General features: G+C 36.4%; 1 long non-coding RNA gene across 3 annotated transcripts; it reads left to right on the top strand.

Annotated features, from left to right (window-relative positions):
- The first annotated feature begins 2,777 nt into the window (after positions 1 to 2,777).
- Positions 2,778 to 22,797, top strand: LOC103350579 (uncharacterized). 3 transcript variants are annotated; one of them, XR_007908952.2, is made up of 5 exons: positions 2,778 to 3,077; positions 3,170 to 3,300; positions 18,569 to 18,715; positions 19,080 to 19,215; positions 21,828 to 22,797. It is a non-coding gene; the product is annotated as an uncharacterized lncRNA (long non-coding RNA). The 3 variants fall into 3 exon arrangements; XR_011388343.1 differs by lacking the exon at positions 21,828 to 22,797 and having other exon boundaries at positions 2,782 to 3,077; positions 19,080 to 19,431; XR_007908951.2 differs by lacking the exon at positions 19,080 to 19,215 and having other exon boundaries at positions 2,783 to 3,077.
- The last annotated feature ends 228 nt before the right edge of the window (positions 22,798 to 23,025 follow it).

Genomic DNA, 23,025 nt, shown 5'->3' with positions numbered 1-23,025 from the left:
GCCAAGGCTAAGGAAGCCCCCTGAGTTCACCAACTCTGATCATATTTAGAAAGGCCATGGTCAAAGTGGAAGTTCTCTCCTCCCTTCAGAGAAAGGTACCTCCTTCTTTGATGACCCATTCTTTCCACTGGGATCTCACTCGCGGAGATCTTTCATTTCGTTTTTTTTTTTTTCCCCCCAGAGTGTCTTGGCTTTCCATGCCTGAAATACTGTCATGGGCTTTTCAGCCGGATCCGCGTGCCTTAAGGGCTGATTCTGAGGCCAGAGTGCTGTTTAGGACATCTGCCATTCTATAGGTCTGCTGTGTATCTCACTTCCCATGTTGGATCATTCTCTCCCTTTTTGATTCTATCAGCTAGTATTTTCAGACACTATTCTTGTTTATATGATCCCTTTGGTTCTTAGTCCTATTACTATGATCAATTGTGAACAGAAATTGTGTGGCAAGTCCAAAAATCTCTTCATTGAGCCTCAATTCTCAAATGATTTGTCCATGCATTTTCTTGCTAAAAATATATATTTTATATTTATTTTAAATGGATTTATTTATTTATTTGAAAGATAGAGTGACAGATAGGGAGAGGGGTATTTCATCCATGGGTTTACTTGCTAAACAGCCACAACAGCTGGGGCTGGGACAGGTGGAAGCCAGGAACTAAGAACAACATACATTGCACAGACTCTAGTACTTAAGTCGCCATCTGCTTTTCCTTGGGTGCATTAGCAGGGAGCTGGATTATAAGTGGAGCAACCAAGATTAGTACTGACACTCCAATAGAGGATGAGGACATAACAAGTGGCAATTTAACCTGTTGAGTCATAATGCCCATCCCCAAATTATATATTGTAATGCTTTCATTGAATGCTATGATAAATTTCAAGTTAATTTTTGTAGATGGAATAATGTAAATGTTGGGGTTCATGTATGTACTTCCACAGGGCCTGGAAGCCTGGGTATAGTCTTAGTTCTGGGTGCTATAACAAAATATTGTAGAATGACTGGTATAAGCATCAGGAACTTGTCTCTAAGGTTTCTGCCTTGCAGACAGCTACCTTCTCTCTGTATGGGGAGAGAAGGTGGGGGTGGGGAGAAAGTGCTCAGGTGACGCATTTTGTAAGGCCATTGATCTCAGCATGAGGGTTCCACCTTGATGACATCATCTAAACCTAATTAACTCCAAAATGTCCCGCATCCTCACACAATCAAATGGGGCTAAACTCTCAATATATGAATTATGAGAGAGCGCAGTCCAAAACATAGATTATTCCAGAATAGAAAAGCATGTTTACTTAAAAATTACACAAATGTATATCATAGTTTTATTTTAATATCTCCAAACTGAAAGCTAATCAAATAGCCTTCAATGGATACATGCTTAAGTAACTAGTTTATCCATATCTAGGAACACTACAGTGCAGCAGGGCAATAGGAAGGAGCAGGCTAGCAACACATGCAATGTCCTGATGAATCTCGAAGGCATTATGCTCAGTGAAAGAGTCAACCTTAAAAGGTTGCCTACAGTGTGATCCCATTTATATAACACTCATGAACTGACAAAATCACAGAGAAATAAAACAACAACAACAAAGTATACCAAAGCAAACAAGGAGTTCAATCTTTGAAAAGCTAAATACATCTATAAAACTGTGTCAAGACTAATCAGGAAGAAAGAGCATATCATTGTGAGGAATAGTGGGAAGATCGCTGTATATACCATAGATGTTAAAAATATTATAAGGAAACACAATAAACAGTTTGATGCTACAAATCATGGAAATGAGTGCTTAGAGAAACTCAGTTTGACCAAAATGTTTCAGTAAGCTATTTTTTAAAAAACTGAATAATCTTAAATCCATGACATAATTGAATTTCTAATTAAAAATTCTTTCACCAATAAACTTCCTGTTCAATTGGCTTCATTGATAAATTTGATCACCTAATGAAAAATAAAATAACTCTTGCATAAATAACTTTTCTTTTTTTGACAGGAAGAGTAGTCAATGAGAGAGAGAGAGAGAGAAAGGTCTTCCTTTTCTGTCGGTTCACCCCCCAATGGCTGCTGTGGCTGTTCACTGCGCTGATCCAAAGCCAGGAGCCAGGTGCTTCTCCTGGTCTCCCATGGGGTGCAGGGCCCAAGCACTTGGGCCATCCTCCACTGCACCCCCAGGCCACAGCAGAGAGCTGGACAAGAAAAGGAGCAACCGGGACAAAATCTGGCGCCCCGACCAGGACTAGAACCCGGTGTGCCAGCGCCTCAGGTGGAGGATTAGCCTAGTGAGCCGTGGCGCCGGCCGCATAAATAACTCTTGACATATTTTTCAACTTACTCTACGAGGCCAGAAGAGCTAACAGCAAAGCACATTATAAGAATTAATATTAGAGGGGGCCGGCGCTGTGGCTCACTTGGTTAATCCTCTGTCTGCGGCGCCAGCATCCCATGTGGGTGCAAGTTCTAGTCCTGGCTGCTCCTCTTCCAGTCCAGTTCTCTGCTGTGGCCCAGGAAGGTAGTGGAGGATGGCCCAAGTGCTTGGGCACCTGCACCTGCATGGGAGACCAGGAAGAAGCACCTGGCTCCTGACTTCGGATCGGCGTAGCTCCAGCCATAGCGGCCATTAGAGGAGTGAACCAATGGAAGGAAGACCTTTTTCTTTGTCTCTCTCTCTCACTGTCTAACTCTATCTGTAAAATAAATTAAAAAAATTTGTAAAAAAAAATAAAAAATATCTTTTAAGAAAAGAATTAATATTAGAGGTCCATCTCTCAGGGCATGATTCCAGCTTTAGCCATACTAGCAACTAAATTTATAAATATTAAAAAAGACATTTATATTAAAATGGAATTTTAGTTTCTGTTGTTTTACACTAATAGGTGGATTAATCTTACAGATGCATCATTAAGAAATAGAAGCCAGAGAAATGGAACAATGCCTACTGTGTGATTCTAATTACATAAAATGGGAAAGGAATTACATACAGGGAAAGTCAACCTTTGATTTTTAATGTTAGAATTGTGATCATCCCTGAAGAAACAGAGGAGAATCTTTGGCAAGAACCATAAAGGGGATTCTATAAATATGGTAAATCTGAATTATTAACCAAGACACTTTCATGTGAATATGAACAATGCAATGCTAAATTATACTTCAATTTAAATCTTTTAAAATTACAGAAATAGAAGCACCAGGCATCTAGAAAACTTGGCAAGTGCTTACTTCTAGTAGCAAGTAAAAATATGACTCAAGGATCATATGATTTTGCTATAGAGGGAATTATACTCGACAACTTCCTTTGGAGAAAAAAGTGAGTTTGACCATAGGATTAAGAGCTGAAATTCAACAAAGTGAGCTTTATATGTTACTCTAGTATCCTCAAAGACATATTCCTTGTGGAACACTAGCACTAAAATCAGAAAGTCTGTTTCTACATAAGGCAATGTGAAAAAAAAAAGTAAAAGTTAAGAAATTATCCTTAAAAATCTTTTCTTTAAGGAAAGAGGAGAAAGAAAATCAGCAAAGAAAGTAGTTCTTTAAAGTAAAATAAAAATCATAGCATCATATTTTATTACTCTTTTTATTCTAGGTTGTTAACTTACTAACGCACCTGGAATTAAGGGTTTCTCAGTGGAATATGGGATATACAAATGAAGGATAACTAAATGCACAAGATTTACCTATACTTGCCCAGAGACTGGTCTGCCATTTAGAACCTGTATTACAGAGCAAGTAAATACACAGTGTTGTGATTCTAGAAAACTTTTTGGGAGACAGAGGCAAGATTTGAGAGGAGTACCATTGAATATATGAAAAGAAGTAGAACATTATATATGATGACATTGTGTCAAATTTTATTTGAAGGACCGTAAATGTTACAATTGTACTGGTGCGAACATAGTGCTCATTGAGAGTAGTGGAAAATTAAATTTGCAAAGGATTGTAGAAAAGATATGCTGGAGTATACTATTTTTAACAGTTCTCTGTTTTGCTGGTGTTATTTATAGCTTTAGGCAAAGTGTCACTCATTAAGTAGCATAATGGAACTATCTTTGCAGAAGATATCATTTTTAATAGAAAATAGAAATATTAACTCTTGTTATCACCTTTCTTCCCTCTATGAAGCCAGATATTATACCTTTTCTCACTAGATTCTCAGAGATCTTATCTATCTTCAGGTACAGTAGAGGAAAATGGTTGGGAGAAAATAAGAGAAAATAACCTTTCTGTATATGTTTCATGCTTCCAAGACTAAAATCTCCTTTCTGTAGAAAGTCTGCTTTCATGGGGGGATTATAGCAAACCTTTCATCTTCTGGGCTCCATGGCCTCCATCCTCTGCCTTCAGAGTCTTCATTTTATTGACATCAGTTGTGTTTGGTCACTGATTATATTTGTCGAAATCTCCACCAAGACTCGGTAGTTTTTTCAAGTGATTTTCATTTTATTCTCAACTATCCCCACCTATAATTAAAAAAAATCATTTATCAAGATTATTTTTAAACTCAGTCTCCTTTTTCTATTATCTCTGGACCTCCAGCTGAATGATCACAATATGAAAAGGCCTTCATGCTTGTCTTCACATCTCCTCTCAACTTCTTATCCTTAAACACTGTCCCCTCCCCTTGCATGAATAAGATTGATAATTGTCTAAACTCAGTGCAACAGATGCATCCTAGAAAGCTGCCTAAGTTTACATGTTTTGTTTGTGTATTCTATTTGCTATGTTGAAAGAGAGGGAAAATGGAAACACACTCTTTTTGCTAAGATCCACAATTGACATTTTATTTCCAAAAAGCAGGGATCTATTTAATAATAGCTGCTCGATAGAATGACTCTAGAAGCATTCTGTTTGCTACCACTGTAAATCTTATCTGACGTTCTAACGCACTTCTCTCAATTCTAATTCTGAAATTAAGCACCATCACAGGGGTAGGCAAGAGCAAGTGCCTTACAAAAGGCAGCAAAAAGGGAGCCAAAAGAAAGTGGTGGACCCAGTTCCTAAGAAAGATTGCCATGATGTGAAAGCACCTGCTGAGTTCAACATAAGAAATATTGGGAAAACACTAGTCACAAGGACAAAAGGAACCACAATTGCATCTGATGGTCTTAAGAGTCATGTTTTTAAAATGACTCTTGCTGACTTGCAGAACAATGAAGCTGTGTTTAGAAAATTCAGATTACTGAGGATGTTCAGGGCAAAAACTATCTAACTTCCACGGCACGGATCTTACCTGTGACAAAATGTGTTCCATGTGAAAAATTTGGCAGACCGTGATTGAGGCTCATGTTGATGTGAAGGTTACCGAAGGCTATTTGCTTCATCTGTTCTGTGTTTGTTTTCCCCAAAAATACGACAATCAGATACAGAAGACATCCCACGCTTAGCACCAACAGGTCCACCAAATTGGGAAGATGATGGAAATCATGACCAGGAAGATGCAAACAAATGACTTGCAAGAAGTAGTCAATAAATTGATACCAGATATAGCATTGGAAAAGATATAGAGAAGGCTTGCCAATCTATCCCCCCACCCCCATGTCTTTGTTAGAAAAGTAAAGATGCTGAAGAAGCCCAGGTTTGAATTGGGAAAACTCACGGAGCTTCATGGAGAAGGTAATTGTTCTGGAAAAGCCACTGGATCTGAGACAGGTGCTAAAGTTGAAGGAGCTGATGGATATGGACCACCAGTCCAATAATCCATTTGAAGTTTAGACTTCAGTAGTAACAAATAAAAAGTCTTATTTGTGAAAAAGAAAACAAATTTAATAGTTTAAACTATAAACCTCTTCATAAGCATGTCGAAGTGATCAGATTGCAATAACCTCCCTTTCCACAAATAAGCAAAGACATGAATGTAGACATTATTTTTGAAAAAAAATATTTATTTATTTGAAAGGCAGAGTTACAGAAAGGAATAGAGAAAGAGATGGAGAGAAAGAGAGAGAAAGATTACTTACATCTGCTGGTTCACTCCCTAAATAGCCGCAACAGCTAGCAGGGCCAATCCTAAGCCAGGAGCCAGAAGCTTCTTCCAGATGTCCCACATGGGTACAGCAGCCCAAGCACTTGGGCCATCTTGCACTGCTTTCCCAGGACATTAGCAGGGATCTGGATTGGAAATGGAGTAGCTGAGACTTGAACCAGTGCCCATATGGGATGCTGGCAATGTAGGTAGAGGCTTAACCTACTATACCACAACACTGGCTGGCAACAGTTTTAAAAGTGAAATGACATTTAGTAAATTCACATTAATGCTCATAAAAAGCAGAAAGAAACCAATGAGGCCAAAAAAACCTTAAAAGGCCTGCTGTATAACAGGCTAATATGAGTACTTGCTTTTCCTTTCTTTCATCTACTAAGTTTTCAATGTACATAAAGGGAGAAAAGCTCACATAATTTGGGTGGATCTTGATCCTTAGAGACAAATGTTCAGATTTAGCATTGTCATTGTCTAGTTTTCCAACCTTCATTTAGTTAGCCAATATTTTTCGGCTTCATTTACTTCATTTGAAAAATGGTATTAATGATTGGCATTATCTCATGCCATAATTATAAAAATTAAATTAAATTTTGTATGAAAGATATGTTGGAATCTCTAATTCCTAGAATTTTGCTTTGCTGTTATTACTCTATTGATATCACTGTCTCCATAGTCACCAACAACATTCCATAATAAAGCCAGTGGATGTTCTTTCAGTTCACAATTTTCTGGGCCTGCTGATTATTCCATGCAACAATCATTGTAATCTCTTCTTGCTTGCACCTCTGTGTATTCCTTTTTATTCTTTCTCTCCTCAGCCTCTCTTAATTAAAACCGTAATTATTAGTTGGGTATTCAGTGTGAGCTGAACTTTCTGAGGAATCCACTGATACAGAACCTGGTCTCTATGAACCTAGTCTCTGTTCTCAAGAGGCTGCTTCTCCAGGGCCATATTTTGGAAAATAAGCAGAGTTGAGGATGCAAGGGGCTGGGTGAGGAGACACAAAGGATAGAGAAGGGAATGGATTCTTGAAATAGAGATATATGAGCTGAGATGAAAATATTAGTGATTGACTAGGGTAAGTAGGGTGGCAAAGAGTTTTCTTGGAATAAGAAGAATATGCAAAGCTTAGAGGAAAGAGTAAATATTGTGAATTTTAAAAAAAGGACTTGAATATCCAACAGAGTTAAATTTCTAAATATTATATTGATAATTAAAAGAGGATGCAAAAAATAGATTTGTGGCACAGCAGGTTAAGCTGCTGCCTACAATGCTGGCATCCTGTCTAAGTGCCAGTTCGAGTCCCAGCTACTCCACTTTCTATCCAGCTCCCTGCTAATCTGTCTGGGAAAGCAGAATATGGTCCAAGTATTTGGGCCCCTGTCATCCACTTGGGAGACAGGATGCAGTTCCAGGCTTCTGGTTTCAGTCTGGCCCAGCCACAGCCATTGTGGCCGTTTGGGGAGTGAACCAGCAGCTAGAAGATCTCTCTCTCTCTCTCTCTCTCTCTCTCTCTCCCTCCCTCTTTCTGTAACTATGTCTTTCAAATAGATTTGTTAAAAGAAAATGAAGATGTAGCTGGCAAAGATGAAGAATAGGATATAGGTGCCACATCTTTCAGAATTTTATTTCATAATTTTAAGACATTTAGATTTTGTACACATGATAATACAGAAAATTGGAGAGGTTTTGAGAACCATCACCGCCTTTGACTTGAATTACCACCATCAGATATCAACTCACTTCCTTACTTCCTGTTAGGCCAGAGTGATAAATTTAAAAATCTGAACTTGGGGGCAAGTTTTTTGCACAGTAGTTAAGAATCCAGGCAGCCTATGTAGAAGACCTGGTTGGGGTGTCAGGTGTCTTTGGTGTTTCCCAGTCATGGCTATTGTGGATGTTTATGGAGTAAACCAGTGGATTGCAAGATCATGTATTCATTATCTTTCTCTCTGTGTGCCTTTAATACATAAAATAAATACATAAACTCAAAATATAAGAAGAGAAACAAAAATCCAAGCCTTCATGTTACTCTGCTCTTTGAGAGTCCCCAGGAGCTCATCAGGGACTAGAGCCTCTGTGTACTTCCCTAGGAGAACATCACATGGCAATTCCCTTGTCAAATGAGTTTCCCACACGAGGTGTGGAACCCTCACAGGGCTTGATCTAATCAGTGTATCATGAATATGCGGCTCAATGTTTGACATATAGCAGTTTCTCAAATCTACTAATGAATCTAGCTCTCAAGGATGATTGAAATTTGAATCTGAGGAATGCATTTAATATTGTTACGGTCTTTTTTAAGCCACAACTACACAATTAAAATGGTTTATAACCAAAGTGTGATCCCTGAGTTAGCAGCATCAGCATTTCCAGGGAACTTTCTAGAAGAGCAAATACTTAAGCCTAATGCCAAACATACTGAATCAGAAACCCTGGGGGAGCTTCCAGTGATCTGTGTGTTAATAAGCCCCTCCAAAGTGATTCTGAGGCCCACTGGGGTACCAGACCACTCTCTGTACCACTGATGTCTCTGCAGGGGGTGGACTTGTTTGATGATACAAATAGGGGAACAGTTATAAAACTGTTGTGCATTATTGATATGACATTAATTTGTTTTTCATGCTTCTTCAAGGTTTAGCATATGATGGTTCTACTGGTGCTAATTGGGATATATTCTGTAGGTTCAGTAAGAAAGTCTTTTTATATATTTAAAATTTGCAGCTAGAGTTAATTTATTTGCTCTCTTCCATTATTAATAAAACTTCAAGCTGAGTTCAACAACTGCTAAAGATTAAGAATCTGCCATCTGTAATTCAGTGTTTATCAACTAATCTGGGCAAATGAATGGAGGAATTTGTTAAAGAACAGTTTCAGAGCTGTTAATTAACAACAAAATTCAGATAAAGAACTAGAAATGACAATTTAGGGCCCAGAAAGTGGAATAAAAATCACAATTTGAATTACTAACTGAGGCATTCTTTTGACATATGGGTCAGTGAGTTAGATAAAGCATAAAACTACAATAATGATTTTATTTTTCCTGTAACTACTGAGTGATATTCTTTAGTTTCAGTTGTTGGCCTCTTTTCATTCATAAGCAAGTTGTGCTTTAGGAATCTTGTTTAGAAAGATAAATACATTGGAATAAATTGAAAGAGCACTATCACACTGAGTGTGATGGTCAACATCCTGTTGACCAAATTCCTACTCCAATGATCTTTGCATTTAAGTAATTTCTATACTGGAAAGTCTTTTCAATGAAGTACCTAAAGCTTCTGTCAACATTCGTGAATCAAAATGAAAACAAAGCTAACAATAGAAGCAGCATAGATTTTTTATTCTGTATATTAACAAATTCTTTCAAATATACTGAACTATGATCCTTTAACTATTTTATTTATTTATTTTGTTTGAGAATACCAAATTATAAAATACTAGTTCAATAATTCACACATCATCTAAATAGATTCAAAATATCATAAATTGGAATATATAAAATGTAAGAAACAAAGTGATCCTCTGTTTCCTTATATTTTCAGTAAAAGGCAGAGCCCTAAGAGATTAAGTGACTCATCTGAGAATAGTTAAATTGCGTAAGAGTCTTAGGTAAAAAAAAATAACAACTGTACTGACTCTAAGTTTATCGTGCTTAAAGATTAACTTGAATGTGTGTGTATGTGTGTGCATGTGTGTGTGTGTATTTAGTTAGTATTTCCAATACTGTCAATAAGGTAATAGAAGAAAGTTGAGACAGCATTTTTAAAATATTGAGTGTTTTAATAATTGTTATAAACAATTGCTAGGATTTTAATTGTATTGACCATTCTATATTATTTACGTAGATATTTGGTGTACAAGTTAAGGAGATTAAGATGGAAGAAACTGTAGTTCAGAATATCATGTCACCTCTGTAAATAGCTAAGAAAAGAAGTTTATTAAATATGGCACCAAATTTTGAGGAAATAGTTCTTTAATAAAGTTCTTATTTGTGCTCAGAGAGGAAATATTATGCATTCAATATGAATTTGTAATAATCCCAAGAAGCCCTGGGTATTGCTCATGTCAATCAAGATAAAAAATTCCTGCCTTAATGGAGCTTGCATTCTAATGGAGGAAGTTAGATAATGGACAAGTCAAATAATGGACAAATACAATGTGATAGTGTATTACATGGTGATAGCTGGAGAAATTAAGGCAGAACAAAAACAATGAGAACTATGGAGTAAGGTGAGACATACCAGGAAGATACTTGGAAAGCACCTAAAAGAGGTATGAAATCAAGTCATAGGTACCTCCGGGATAAATGTATCTTTAAAAGAAAATCAAATTCAAAAGCCCTTAGGTAGAGGCCTGGTGTCCAGAATGGGTAAAGAGGAAATCCGTATGGCTAGAAAAGAGAGCACAGAAGGAGAGTGGAAAATGAGATCAGCAAGGATTTGATCCAGTACTGTCTCTCATACTTCTCATTCAGACCTTTACCTTAAGGTATTTGTTGCATAAAAACATTACACCAAGAGTGGCCCACTGGCATGGAAATTAGACAGGATAGGCATGGAAGCAATTGGAGTGGGCACAGATTCAACAAATTTTCCATGTTCTCCAGACTTTCAGAGTTGATCTAAAAGAATTTATAGGCTTATTTGCTATTTAGATCATATCATTGTACTCCTACCTAATTTTCTCCAGAGTGGAATCTCTGGACAAGCTTTAGAATTCCATGGATTTTTTTTTTTTTTTGAATTCCATGGATTTAAGACAGAAACAAAAAACCTAAGATAAAGAAAGTAGATTAAATCTACATAGCCTCCATGATAAGCTGGTTGCTGATTAGATTTTTAGAAAGGAAGCTTGGTAGCAAATTCCATCATGTTTTATATGTGCATCTGAAATGAAGCCCCAGAGAATTCAAAATTGGGTGAATGAAGAGAATTGGAATAGCATTTGAGATGCAGTAAAAATATTTGAACTTTATTTTCATATTACTTCAAGTATTTTCTTGCATGAATATAAATTCTGGTGAGGGCTGAGTATAATATAATCAGTTAGTATGAAAGTATTTTGAGAAAGAGTGGATCAGCCAAATTTTGATCTTATTTCTCTTATTATATTTGCCATATAATTGTTTTAATTGATATATTTCATTATTTTTAAATTATAAGGCCCTCAGACATGGGTTGCATGATTTTTATATTGTTATTTATTTTCATTTAATTTGAAAGGCAGAGAAACAGAGACAGAGTGAGACAGAGAGGGAATGTTCTATCCAGTTATTCATTCTTTTTTAAAGATTTATTTTATTTATTTGACAGAGAGTTACAGAGAAAGGTAGACAGAGGGGGAGAGAGAGAGAGAGAGAGAGAGAGAGAGAGAGGTTTTCCATCCACTGGTTCACTCCTCAAATGACATCAATGGCTAGAGTTGAGCTGATCCAAAGCCAGGAGCCAGGAGCTTCTTCCAGGTCTCCCACGAGGGTTCAGGGACCCAAGGACTTGGGCCATCTTCTACTGCTTTCCTAGGCCATAGCAGAGAGCTGGATCTGAAGTGGAGTAGCTGGGACTCAAAAATGAACCCATATAGGATGCCGGCACTGCAGGAAAGGGGATTCCAATTCAATCCCATCAAGGTGGCATGCACCAAGGCCATCTCACTAGTCAAAGTGATCAGTTTCAGTTCACAATTTATCATAATGATAGGATTAAGTGTCAAAGGGATCAAATAGACAAGACTAATGTCTGCTAATACTAACCGATAGAATTAAAAATGAGAGAACAATCCAACATGGGAAGCAGGATTCACAGCAGACTCATAGAATGGCAATAGAATGGCAGATGTCCTAAACAGCACTCTGGCCTCAGAATCAGCCTTTGAGGCACTCGGTTCTGGCTGAAGAGCCAGTGAGAGTATTTTAGGCATGGAAAGCCAAGACATGCTGGCAAAAAAAAAAAAAAAAAAAAAAAAAAAAAAAAAACCACCTAAATGAAAGATCTCTGCGAGTGAGATCCCAGTGGAAAGAACAGGTCATCAAAGAAGGAGGTATCTTGCTCTAAAGTAGGAGAGAACTTCCACTTTGACTATGACCTTGTCTAAGATCAGAGTTGGCAAACTCAAAAGGCTCCCATAGCCTTGGCAACCCATGACATGACTAGAGCCTAGGGAGATTGCTGCCGCCATAAATAAGAGTGTCAGTTGTTAAGTCAACAACAGGAGTCACTGTGCACTTACTCCCCATGTAGGAACTCTGTCCTTAATGTGTTGTACAATGTGAATTAATGCTATAATTCGTACTCAAACAGTACTTTAGACTTTGTGTTTCTGTGTGGGTGCAGATTCATAGAATCTTTACTTAATATATACTAAATTGATCCTCTGTATATAAAGATAATTGAAAATGAATCTTGATGCGAATGGAATGGGAGAAGGAGTGGGAGATGGGAGGGTTGCGGGTGGGAGGGAAGTTATGGGGGGAAAAGCCACTGTAATCTAAAAGCTGTACTTTGGAAATTTATGTTTATTAAATAAAAGTTTAAAAAAAGAACATACATTGAAGAAAGGACAGTCTTCAATAAAGGATGTTGGAAAATTGCATATCTATGTGCCTAAGAATGAAACCAGACCCTTATCTCTCACAAGTGTAACCATCAACTCAAAATGAATTAAATGCCTAAATTGAATACCTGCAACTGGAAAACAGAGGAAATACTTGAAGACAGTCGAATGGGCAAGGAATTTTTGCAGAAGACTCCAAAGCACAGGGTGGGGGGAAGTAAAAATAGCCCACTGGGTTTTACTGAATGATAGACTTCCTTCACAGTAAATGAAACCATCAGAGGAATGAAGATAACATTCTACAGAATGGGATAAAATATTTGCAAACTATACATTGGACAAGGAGCTCATCAGACTTTTCTCAAAGGACGACAGACAAACGGCACACAAAATTGCTCAGTATCATTAATCATCAGGGAAATGCAAATCAAAAGCATAAGAAGATATCTCATCCAAATTAGACTGATGATTAATAAAAATAAATGTTCTCAGTGTGGAAGAGAAAAAGGGAACTCTTACACACTGTTGGTAGTAATTTAAATTAATAAAGTCAATGTGGAAAATAGTATGGAGATTCTTCTGAAAACCAAAAGTAGAGCTACCATATAATCCAGCTATCCCACTACTGGCTATCTGTATTCCCTTGTTTATTATAAACCTGTTCACAATGGCCAAGAGTTAGAATCAACCTGAGTGTCCATAAACTGATGAATAAATGAAGAAAATGTGGCACATATACCGGATGTAACTGCCATTCAGTCATAAAAAGGGTCAAAGTGTCATTTGCAATAATATGGGTGGATATGGTGATTATTATATTAAGTGAAATAAGCCATGCACAGAAAGGCAGTCACCATACAAGCTCAATCATTTGTGGAATCTAAAAAAGTTGATCCCATTGAAATTGAGAGTTAATTGGTGGTTACTGATGGATGGGACAGGGGACTTTGAAGGGGGTTGGGCAGAATGGAGAAAAGCCATTTAATGGGTACTAAATTAGATAGGAGTTATAGTTACATAGGAATAAAGAATTCTGGCATTCTATTGCACAGAGTCACAATAGATAATGATAATACATTGTATATTTTTCTAACAGCGATAGAAGAAAGGATTTTAAGTGGATTTGCTACAAATTCCAAATGTTTAGTAGATAGATATATTCACCCCGATGCCATATTATACAATGTATACACATTTCAAAACATCACATGGTATCCCATAAATATGCACAACTTAATGTGCCATTAAACCTTAAAAATAACAACCACAGTAGACTTTACTGTGTGGATACTAAATATGTATAGGGTAGATTTTTAAACAATACGAACTGTATAAGTCTTCTTTAATACATACCTGTATGTATTGATTTTCTTAGATTATTTTTCTAGTAATGGAAGGATAAGAATACACTGGGTTAAACTGCTAGAGTCATCCAACTCTTTAAAATATTTATGAAAAGGATAATTATAATGTTTATTGAAAATACATACATAGATATGAGCATATATTTACTTTCATGTAAAAACATATAAAGATAAAAAATTATGCATATTTGTACCCTCATAATGGATTTTTTCATTAATTTTGTTAAAGTTATATTCAGAGTAATTTGAAACTTGGAACTTTTATTATATATTTTCTTTACATAGATATGTTCAGGTATGTTTACTTATTGTAAAGGAGTGTCAGATGGGACAATTTCTTCATATGTGGGCTCGAGTATGTAAGTGTGTGAAAGTGTATACATTTGTAGGTTTGTCAGAATGATGGAGAAAAAGTACTTACTTAATACAATGGCAAAATTATGTTTAAAGAAATTAAGTATAAGTCCTATGAGAGAAGGAAGAGTAATTTCTTAGCGGTCTAGGACATGACAAATTTTGTAAGTAAGTGAAAACATGAATGAAATTCTTTTGCTAGCTTAGGAGATGCAAAAAATAAAAACAGGGGCTGGCACTGTGGCACAGTGGGTTAAAGCCCCAGTCTGCAGGGCGGGCATCCCATGTGGGAGCCAGTTTGAGTCCTGGCTGGTTCACTCCCTATCCAGCTCTTTGCTATGGCCTGGGAAAGCAGTAGAAGATGGCCCAAGTCCTTGGGCCCCTGCGCCTGCATGGGAGACTTAGAAGAAGCTCCTGGCTCCTGGCTCCTGGCTTTGGATTGGCCCAGCTCCAGCCATTGCGGCCACTTGTAGGGTGAACCAACGGATGGAAGACTTCTCTCTCTCTCTCTCTCTGCCTCTGCCTCCCTGTAACTCTGCCTTTCAAATAAATAAATAAATCTTAAAGGGAAAGAAAAACAATGAAACAAATTTAAAAAGCAGAAAAGAGAAGCAGAAGAGGTTTTAGTTTAAAACCGTGAATTCTAATTGGCTTTCCCCTTCCACACTATAATTATTACAAGCAGTTGACTGGGCCTGTGGTTAGTCGTGGTCTGCTCTGATGCAGAAGATAATCCTCCTTTCCTTTACAGATATGCTTGCTAAAATTACAGTTGATTCAAAACTGAAATACTAAGGCTTGATGTAAGTAGGTGAATTATGCAAAATAATATGTTTCTAAATTTATCTTTAAAAATCCTGACATTGAAAATACAAATAAGGAAAGCACAACTAAACACAGTTCTGATTGAATCTGTGACGCATAAACAACTCACACAGTGATTCAATCACAAGTCAGCCTACTGAAATTCTTAATTAAAATTATTTTTCATGACATGTGGTCATTGGAGCTTGCATGCATTCCATCAGTTAGAAAGGAATGGAAGGAATAGAAACACTGTGTAGGCTATGTAATTCTTCGATTTTTCCCCTTGCTTATATCTTTGCATTAATCACAATGGAGATATCTATAAATTGATTTAAAGTAAAGAAAAGTCACCCAATAAGCCAATTACTTAAATATTAAAAATTTTAAAGTGCTCAAAAAAATTCCATCAAATAACCCTTGAAGGAATAAACTGCATACTGAGAATTAAAAGTTCCAACAATACCCATTAGGGTATTCTGCTGCACCATTGATTCCCCTAGTATCAATTGCTTTCACTTAGCTGAAATTTTGAGTGTTTATTGGAAAGAACTAATAAACCACAGTCAATTTTCTTTTTAACCTCACAAGGGTAGCTTGAATGAATTAAATGCTCTCCCCCAGCATTCTATTCCAGATACATAACTAAAAAGAATATCTTGAACATTGATTTGTATAAGTCTCTGACTGAAAATGAATACAAGGAAGGAAGAACATGTGAATATATTCTACAGTGATGGAAATATAGGCACTTTATTCCCATACTTTAGATCATCACATACCTGTTAAGACTATGCCTCCCTTTGTTTCATGTTTAAAGTAACAGCAGGATGAGACTATTAAATGAATGTAATGCTTCCACCAACACATCCATTTCTCTCAGTTTTATTGAGGTATGAGTCTGTAGAGTTAGGAAAATAAATAAATAGATAGAGATGGAAAATAAATAAATAGATAGACAGAGATAGAAAAATGGCTTTTCTGCCCAAGATTACTACCCTCAGGTAGCTGATAATTACAGAGCACTATTGTTCTAAAGTTATCTTAATTCTTCCATCATATGTCTAAAAGTATTCTGTCACTGTATCAAAGAGTTTCTATTGTCTCCATATTTTAGTAAAATTAGGAGTAGGTGTTTGTCACAGCAATTGACACCACTTGGGATTTCCTTACTCCTTATCAAAATGCTTCAATTCAAACCCTTGATACACTACTGATTCCAACATCATGCTAATGCATACCTTAGGAAACAGTAGATGATGGTGCAAGTGGCTAAGTCCCTGCCACCCACACAAGTGACCTGGGTTGTGTTTCTGGATCTTGGCCTTGGCCTGGTCCAGTCCCAGTTGTTGCAGGTATTTGGGGAGTGAATCACAGCTGATGGAAGATCTCTCTCTGTCATCTCTCACTTGCAGTCTCTCTGCCTTTCAATTAAATTAAGTATATAAGCAAAATTAGTAAAATGATAAAATTAAAGTGTTTTGGGAATAGAATAAAAGAGTGGCTGAGCGTTATTAGATTATTATTGTTCACATGTTTCATTTTCAACTCAAATTTGTTCTATAAAAACAATATAAAAATTAAATAGTAAACAAGTTGCTTAAAACATACTTTATAAAATAATGAGGCTTAAAACAGAACTAACTGAACATTTAAAATTTTTAATAATTTTTATTGATATGGAACTAGCACATTTTTATGAGTAAAATATTATTTCAACATATGTGTATAGCATAAACTGATCAAACCACATATTACCATATCTAGTTGAGTGTTTTAAAATTTTGTCTTAAATTATTTAATTGCTGGATGAATGTAGCTGATGATATGAATTCAGTTATTTTCTGCCACAGTTCAAGTGATGGCTTCTTACAGAATTCGAGATGGAGGTTTTCCAAATCTGAAAGTATTTCTATAAAAGACAATACTAACACATTATTTATACATTGTATGAGTAATTATAAAACATTTTATTAATAATTTCAAAATAGGAAATAGCAACTAAAAGCTGTTAAAGTTCCAGCCAAATCTCAGCTGCCAACCCAGGATGCTTTATGATGGTAGACATCAGATTTACACAACATTTTCACGATTTGGGTGGAATGACTCTCATTCAGAACTGAGTGTAGAGATTTTACCATTCCACAGAACTGCACCCAGAATTTATTGAACTATTGAAGTAACTTGGAGGTGCTTACTAAGATGTCAAATCCTTGCAAGTGAGTATAAAATTTTGTGTTCCTGGGGTCTAGAATATCTGGAGCATAGTGAATTACTGTTAGTTACTGTTGGTTTGGAATCATTAAATCAGTGATTAGCAAAATAATTTTAGAATTTTGTGGGAGTGTGTGGTTCAAAATGATATACTGTAAAAATGAGACAAATTGTGAAAAGTAGAATAATAAATCATAATATAGAGTGATTTTCAACTGGTGAAATCAATGTGAGACATTTAAAAGTGTGATAGCTTTTTTTTTTTTTTTTTTGAGAAAGAGAGAGAGACAGAGAGGGAAAGAGAGAGAGAAAATGTATGTGTGTGTGTGTGTGTGTGTGTATTCCCATTCACTGGCTCCCTGGTTCGCTATCCAAATGACCACAAATAGATGCATCTTGGCCAAAGTCACGGCCAAAACCAGGAGTTCAATCTAGGATCCTCTTGCGGGTGGCAAGAATCAACCACTTGAGCCATCACTGATGCCTCTGTGTGTGTGTACAGCAGGAAGCTGGAATCACGAGTTGGATGTGGGTATTGAACCCAGGCACTCCAATACAGGGCGGTGGCATCCTAACTACTATTCCAAGTGCCCACCCCTGTGCTAGCAAGTTCTAACTGAGTCCCCTGCTTACCTCTTCCCTCTGATTGTTTGCTTTCCAGTTCATGATCCAGATCCACTCATTATTTATACAATATTGTATATAAAAATTTCAACTTATGTTGAAATTGAATCTGACACTGTGTTTCCCAATTGAGGTAATGATTGTGCCTCATATGTTTCAAGACATGCCCTGCAGAGACTATTTTAATCTATGGAGGATAACAACTTGCTGACCACTTCTCAATTGATTTAGAAGCATAATTTTGTATTATATTTCAACATCAGTTCATATTAAACATGGCATTTATTTATGATTATGTGTTACCTAAGCTCTCTTAATTGTCTTTTCATATGAGAATCATATGAAACCAATATAATGTACCAAATGTGTTAACAACTAACTCTGAAGAAAAATTTCAAGGACAGTAAAGACACAGGCCAGGCTTACTACTGAAAATTTGCTCATTGAAATTGAGAAACTTCATCCACTTTCCATAAATAAATATCACTATGGTGACCAACAGAGAAGTAAACTTCTATCCATACTGAATAATGACCTTTAGGAAAACTACTATGTGGTAAAATGTAATGTATTTTATTCAAAACAAACATAATTATAAGCTTGCAATTTTAGGGAACATGGTAGCAATGTCTTCAAATAAAAATTTATTTGGTTTTGATCTTCTAAAGCTTTTGTGTTTCCTCAGCCACAAAGACTGCTTCTGCCTGTAGGAACATTAGGACACCCACAGCATCCTGCACCTGCAAGGAATGGCTACTATTAATAAGTGAATGCCTGTGGTAACCCCACTCATGGTGTGCATGCAGGAAGACTGAATTGTGGTTGTGATAAGGTAATGATTTTGCTCACATTGTTTCAGGTCATGCCCTGCATAGACTCCCTTTTGCTTCATGGAGGCTAGCAACCCATGGACCACAGTGTCATCAGATAATTTTGCCTACTCTGTGTTGAGGAAGGGCAGATGGAAATAATAATTAATGCTGCATTTACAGTCCTTAAATGAAATGAGGATAGAACTGAATATTTAATACATGTCTAAATGCATTCGACTGAAAGCTTCATTCCAATAAATTATGTGATCCTTGTCCACGTGTACGTCTGTGTGTGCAAGCATTTTAACAAACTATGAAATTCTCATAACAAATATTTCTGCTTTCCTTGCTGTTTACCTTGTTTCTCCACCTTACACACAACAGACCTGTGAACATTTTCTCAGACTATTACTTGAAGTGGAAAATTAAAATCATAGATTTTCTACCATATTGTTACCAAGGCAATAATAACTCGGGTCCTAAAAACTGTCTCAGAGGAAATGCTGGAACTATTAAATTGGTAAGTTCACACAGTCTTCCACATGTAAATTTTTGAAGGCAAAAATCTGAAACAATGCAATTTGCATCATCAGCCAGGAAGCAGGTGACATTTAAGTCTTCTCTTTGTGCCTTAATTTAAATAAACTAATCAGCTCTTAGCACTGTAAATCATAGCTTTGCAGAATATATTTATATTTTATAAAATTGATGATGTATTAAGTATAATATGCAAACACATAATCCACTCATGTACATTTTATATTTATTAATATATAAAAATATATAAAAATTTAATTTTTCCTTATTTATTTATTTTAAAAGCTTTATTTTAATTATTTGAAAAGCAGAATTACAGAGAGAGATAGAGAGAGAGAGAGAGAGAGGTCTTTCATCTGTTGGTTTAAACTCCAAATGGCAAAATGGCTAGTATGGTGCCAGGTCAAAGACAATAGCCAGGAGCTTCTTCTGGGTCTCCCAGGTGGGTGGAGGATCCCAAGTACTTGAGTCATTTTCCATTGCTTTCCCAGGTGTGTTAGGAGGGAGCTTGATTGAAAGTGGAGCAGTCAGTACTTGAACCAGTGTCCACATTGCATGCTGATATCGCTGGTGGCAACTTTACCAGTTAAGCCACAACATATTTTAAACTCTTCTCCCAGATATTTCAATATGTTAGTTATGTAGCTGGGTCATAGACACTAAGCTTTCTAAGAAGACCCACCACAGAGTTAGGAGCACAGGGATACATGTGGGCATGGAAGATACATAGGGCATGTGAGTATGCTGCAGAGTTTCAAAAATATCTGAGAGGATTGGAAGAAGTGACGGACAGAGAAGACCTTACATAGGAGGTGATGGTAGAGTTGAGGTATGAAAAGGATTCTAGTAGTAGGTAGTCACATAAAGAAGGATTCTTGATAGTCAAGTAAAGATAACTTGGAGTAGGAGTGACACATTCAGAAGCTGTAGTTAGCTGACATTGGATCTGGGTCAAAAAAAAAAAAAAACACAAGAGGACCATCTAGAAAAAGAGATCTCACTATGATTTGCATATTGGATATGATACTGTGGGTCACTGAACAACTGAAATAATATATATGTATTTTTTTTAATTTAAATTAATTGGAAAGACAGACAGAGATCTGTTTGCTTGTTCATCTTCAAATGCCCACAACAGGCAGGGCCAGGCTGAAGCCAGAAGACTGGAAACCAATCTGGATTTCCACATGGGTAGCAGGAACCCAAGTAATTGAGGCATCAAATGCTGCCTGACAGTGTGCACATTAGTAGGAAGCTGACATCTAGGATTGGAGGTGGAATCGGGACTCAACCGGCACTATGATAGAAATATGGTGACCTAACTGCTGTGTCAAACTCCTGCTTCAAACTCTCCACATATTTTAATGGGGAAATTTATATAATTAGTTTCATAAGTCTGGAAAGTTACTGTGAGGAAGTTGGTGTTGTGGCACAGTGAATTAAGCCCCATCTATGATGCAGGTGTCCCATATGGGCCCTCGTTGAAGTCCCAGCTGTTCTGCTTCTGATCTAGCTCCCTGCTTATCTTCAGCGAAAGCAGAGCAAGATGGCCCCAGTGCTCGGGCCAGTGAGCCCATGTGAGAGATCTGATCAGTGTTCCAAGCTTTTGGCTTCAGCCTGGCTCATCCCAGCCATGGTGGCCATTTGGGGACTGAACTCTCAATGGAAGATCTCTCTATCTCTGTATTGTCCTCTCTATGTAACCCTGCTTTCAAATAAATAAATGAATAAATAAATCTTTTTTTTTTAAAAAGTTATCTTGACACAAAGGATAAATAAGGGTCTCATGACAGAAACCAATTTGGAAACCAATTTTATAGCCCTGAATGGAAGATCTTGAGAACAATTCAGATATTGAGGAAGCCCATGGAGTTGATGATGGAATTAGTGCCAGAGTTGAAAATACTGATGACTATGAAAGAATATGTGTGGCTACAGAAAATGTCAGCTTGCTTTCCCTGGCAAGTAGCAGTAGGAAAACAGTCTGAACACAAACATGGGTACACACACACACACACACACACACACACAATCAACGTTCCCAAGAGAGAATAAAGAAATTGGAAAATTTAACAACAAATTGGTTTTTGTCTCATTTTTCTTTATATATAAAACAAAGCTTTTTGTTTTAAATGTTGATTTGAATGCAACAAATATTTATCATAAGTTATCTATTTGCAAATGTCCAGTGTAAAGAGCAAATATTTAGAAAGAGATCTCCTTACCAGGTGGAATTTGCATCCTATTAGGGTAATTTCGACATTGCTTTATGCTAAGCTTAACAGATAAATCAAAGGAGAAAATGTAATTTAGAAAACCTTGTTCTGTAATAACAAATAGGACCTACTTCTACAGGACATTTTCCTAAAAAGGTAATTATTTCTTGGTACTTATAAGTAAAAATTATCTCCAAATTTATTATTTCACAGAGAAGACCCACAAAAGGAAACTCTGAGAAGCTAGACAAAAATAAAAAACAAAAACAAAAATAGTAATGCTATAGTATTTTACAACTCAGTATGATTCTTGAAAATGAATTGTTAGAGAAGACAATTGCAATGGAAATTGTACTAGCTTGTATTTTTCATACTCCAGGTCAAAAACTGCCTGGATAATGAAGAACCTGAATGTACTCGCTGCACTGTAAATATTCTGAATCGGAGATATCACATCAAAACCACACAAGCAAAATTCTAACCTCCCTGTAATGTATGAACAAACCATCTGTGTATACATACATTCATATAATTTTAGGTGCATCTATGAATGCACATACAGATATACACCACTCTGTTTCCTCAACCTCAAAGATTTCTGTCAGATTCCTTTTTCTCAAGCGCATCAAATACAAAACAACAAAAAGTCATTTTTACAGACCTCAGGCCAGTGACCCAGGTGAAAGAGAAATGAAACAAAGCTTCCTTCATAGAAGAATAAGAGCTTTATCATCATTCTTGGACAAGATTTGAGTCACTTATAAAAAGTGATTTATTTTCTGAGGAAAAAAAATCCAAATTACTCGATAGAGAAAACATAATTGGAGATCTAGAATTTGGGGAGACAGATCCCAGAGATGTGGTCTTTTGAATCATTATGTTTGACATGTCTAGATGCTTAGGCACTGTGAGTTTTTAAAAGGTATATAGAACTCCCAGAGGCATCCCTTGTTTTTCAATTGTTTTCGCTGGTGAAATATATCTTTTCAAACTACATTGTAGAGGCTTTCATAGACCCTTGTGGCAAAGAGAATTGTTAACAACAAACTCTACGAGTACTTCTGTAGACACACCAAATGCTCTATTTATCTCTACACTTTTTGCTCTATTTACTGCCTGGATTATCAAAGTTGAATAATTAATGGATTTTTTTTTCAAAGCTCTTTACTCATCCCCTGATCTTCCATTCAACATATTTCAAGTTTCCACTTGTTCTCTGAAAAATATCTACTTGTCTGCCCCTTCTGTTCCCATGTTTCCAGATGTGTCAGCTGTCAATATCTAATCTAGTAGGATTTACTCACACTGAATAGAGCAAATTCTGAAGTGACCTCACTGGGATCAGATGGTTCAGGCCAAAAGTATATGAAAATAATTGAGTTTTTAACGCTCCAGTTACAATGCATTATATATATATAATGCATTATATATATATATAAAATGCATTATATATATATATATATATATATATGATAGAGACACAAAGTAAAATAAAACAGAACATTGCATAATTGTTATCCAGGGAAGTTTTGTCAAAACACTAATAATACAACAGAGAATGAAGTCAGACTTAAAGC

This window comes from Oryctolagus cuniculus, chromosome 4 (genome assembly GCF_964237555.1).
Source record: "Oryctolagus cuniculus chromosome 4, mOryCun1.1, whole genome shotgun sequence".
In the NCBI taxonomy this organism is placed as follows: Eukaryota; Metazoa; Chordata; class Mammalia; order Lagomorpha; family Leporidae; genus Oryctolagus; species Oryctolagus cuniculus.
This window is presented reverse-complemented; position numbering and strand designations above follow the sequence as displayed.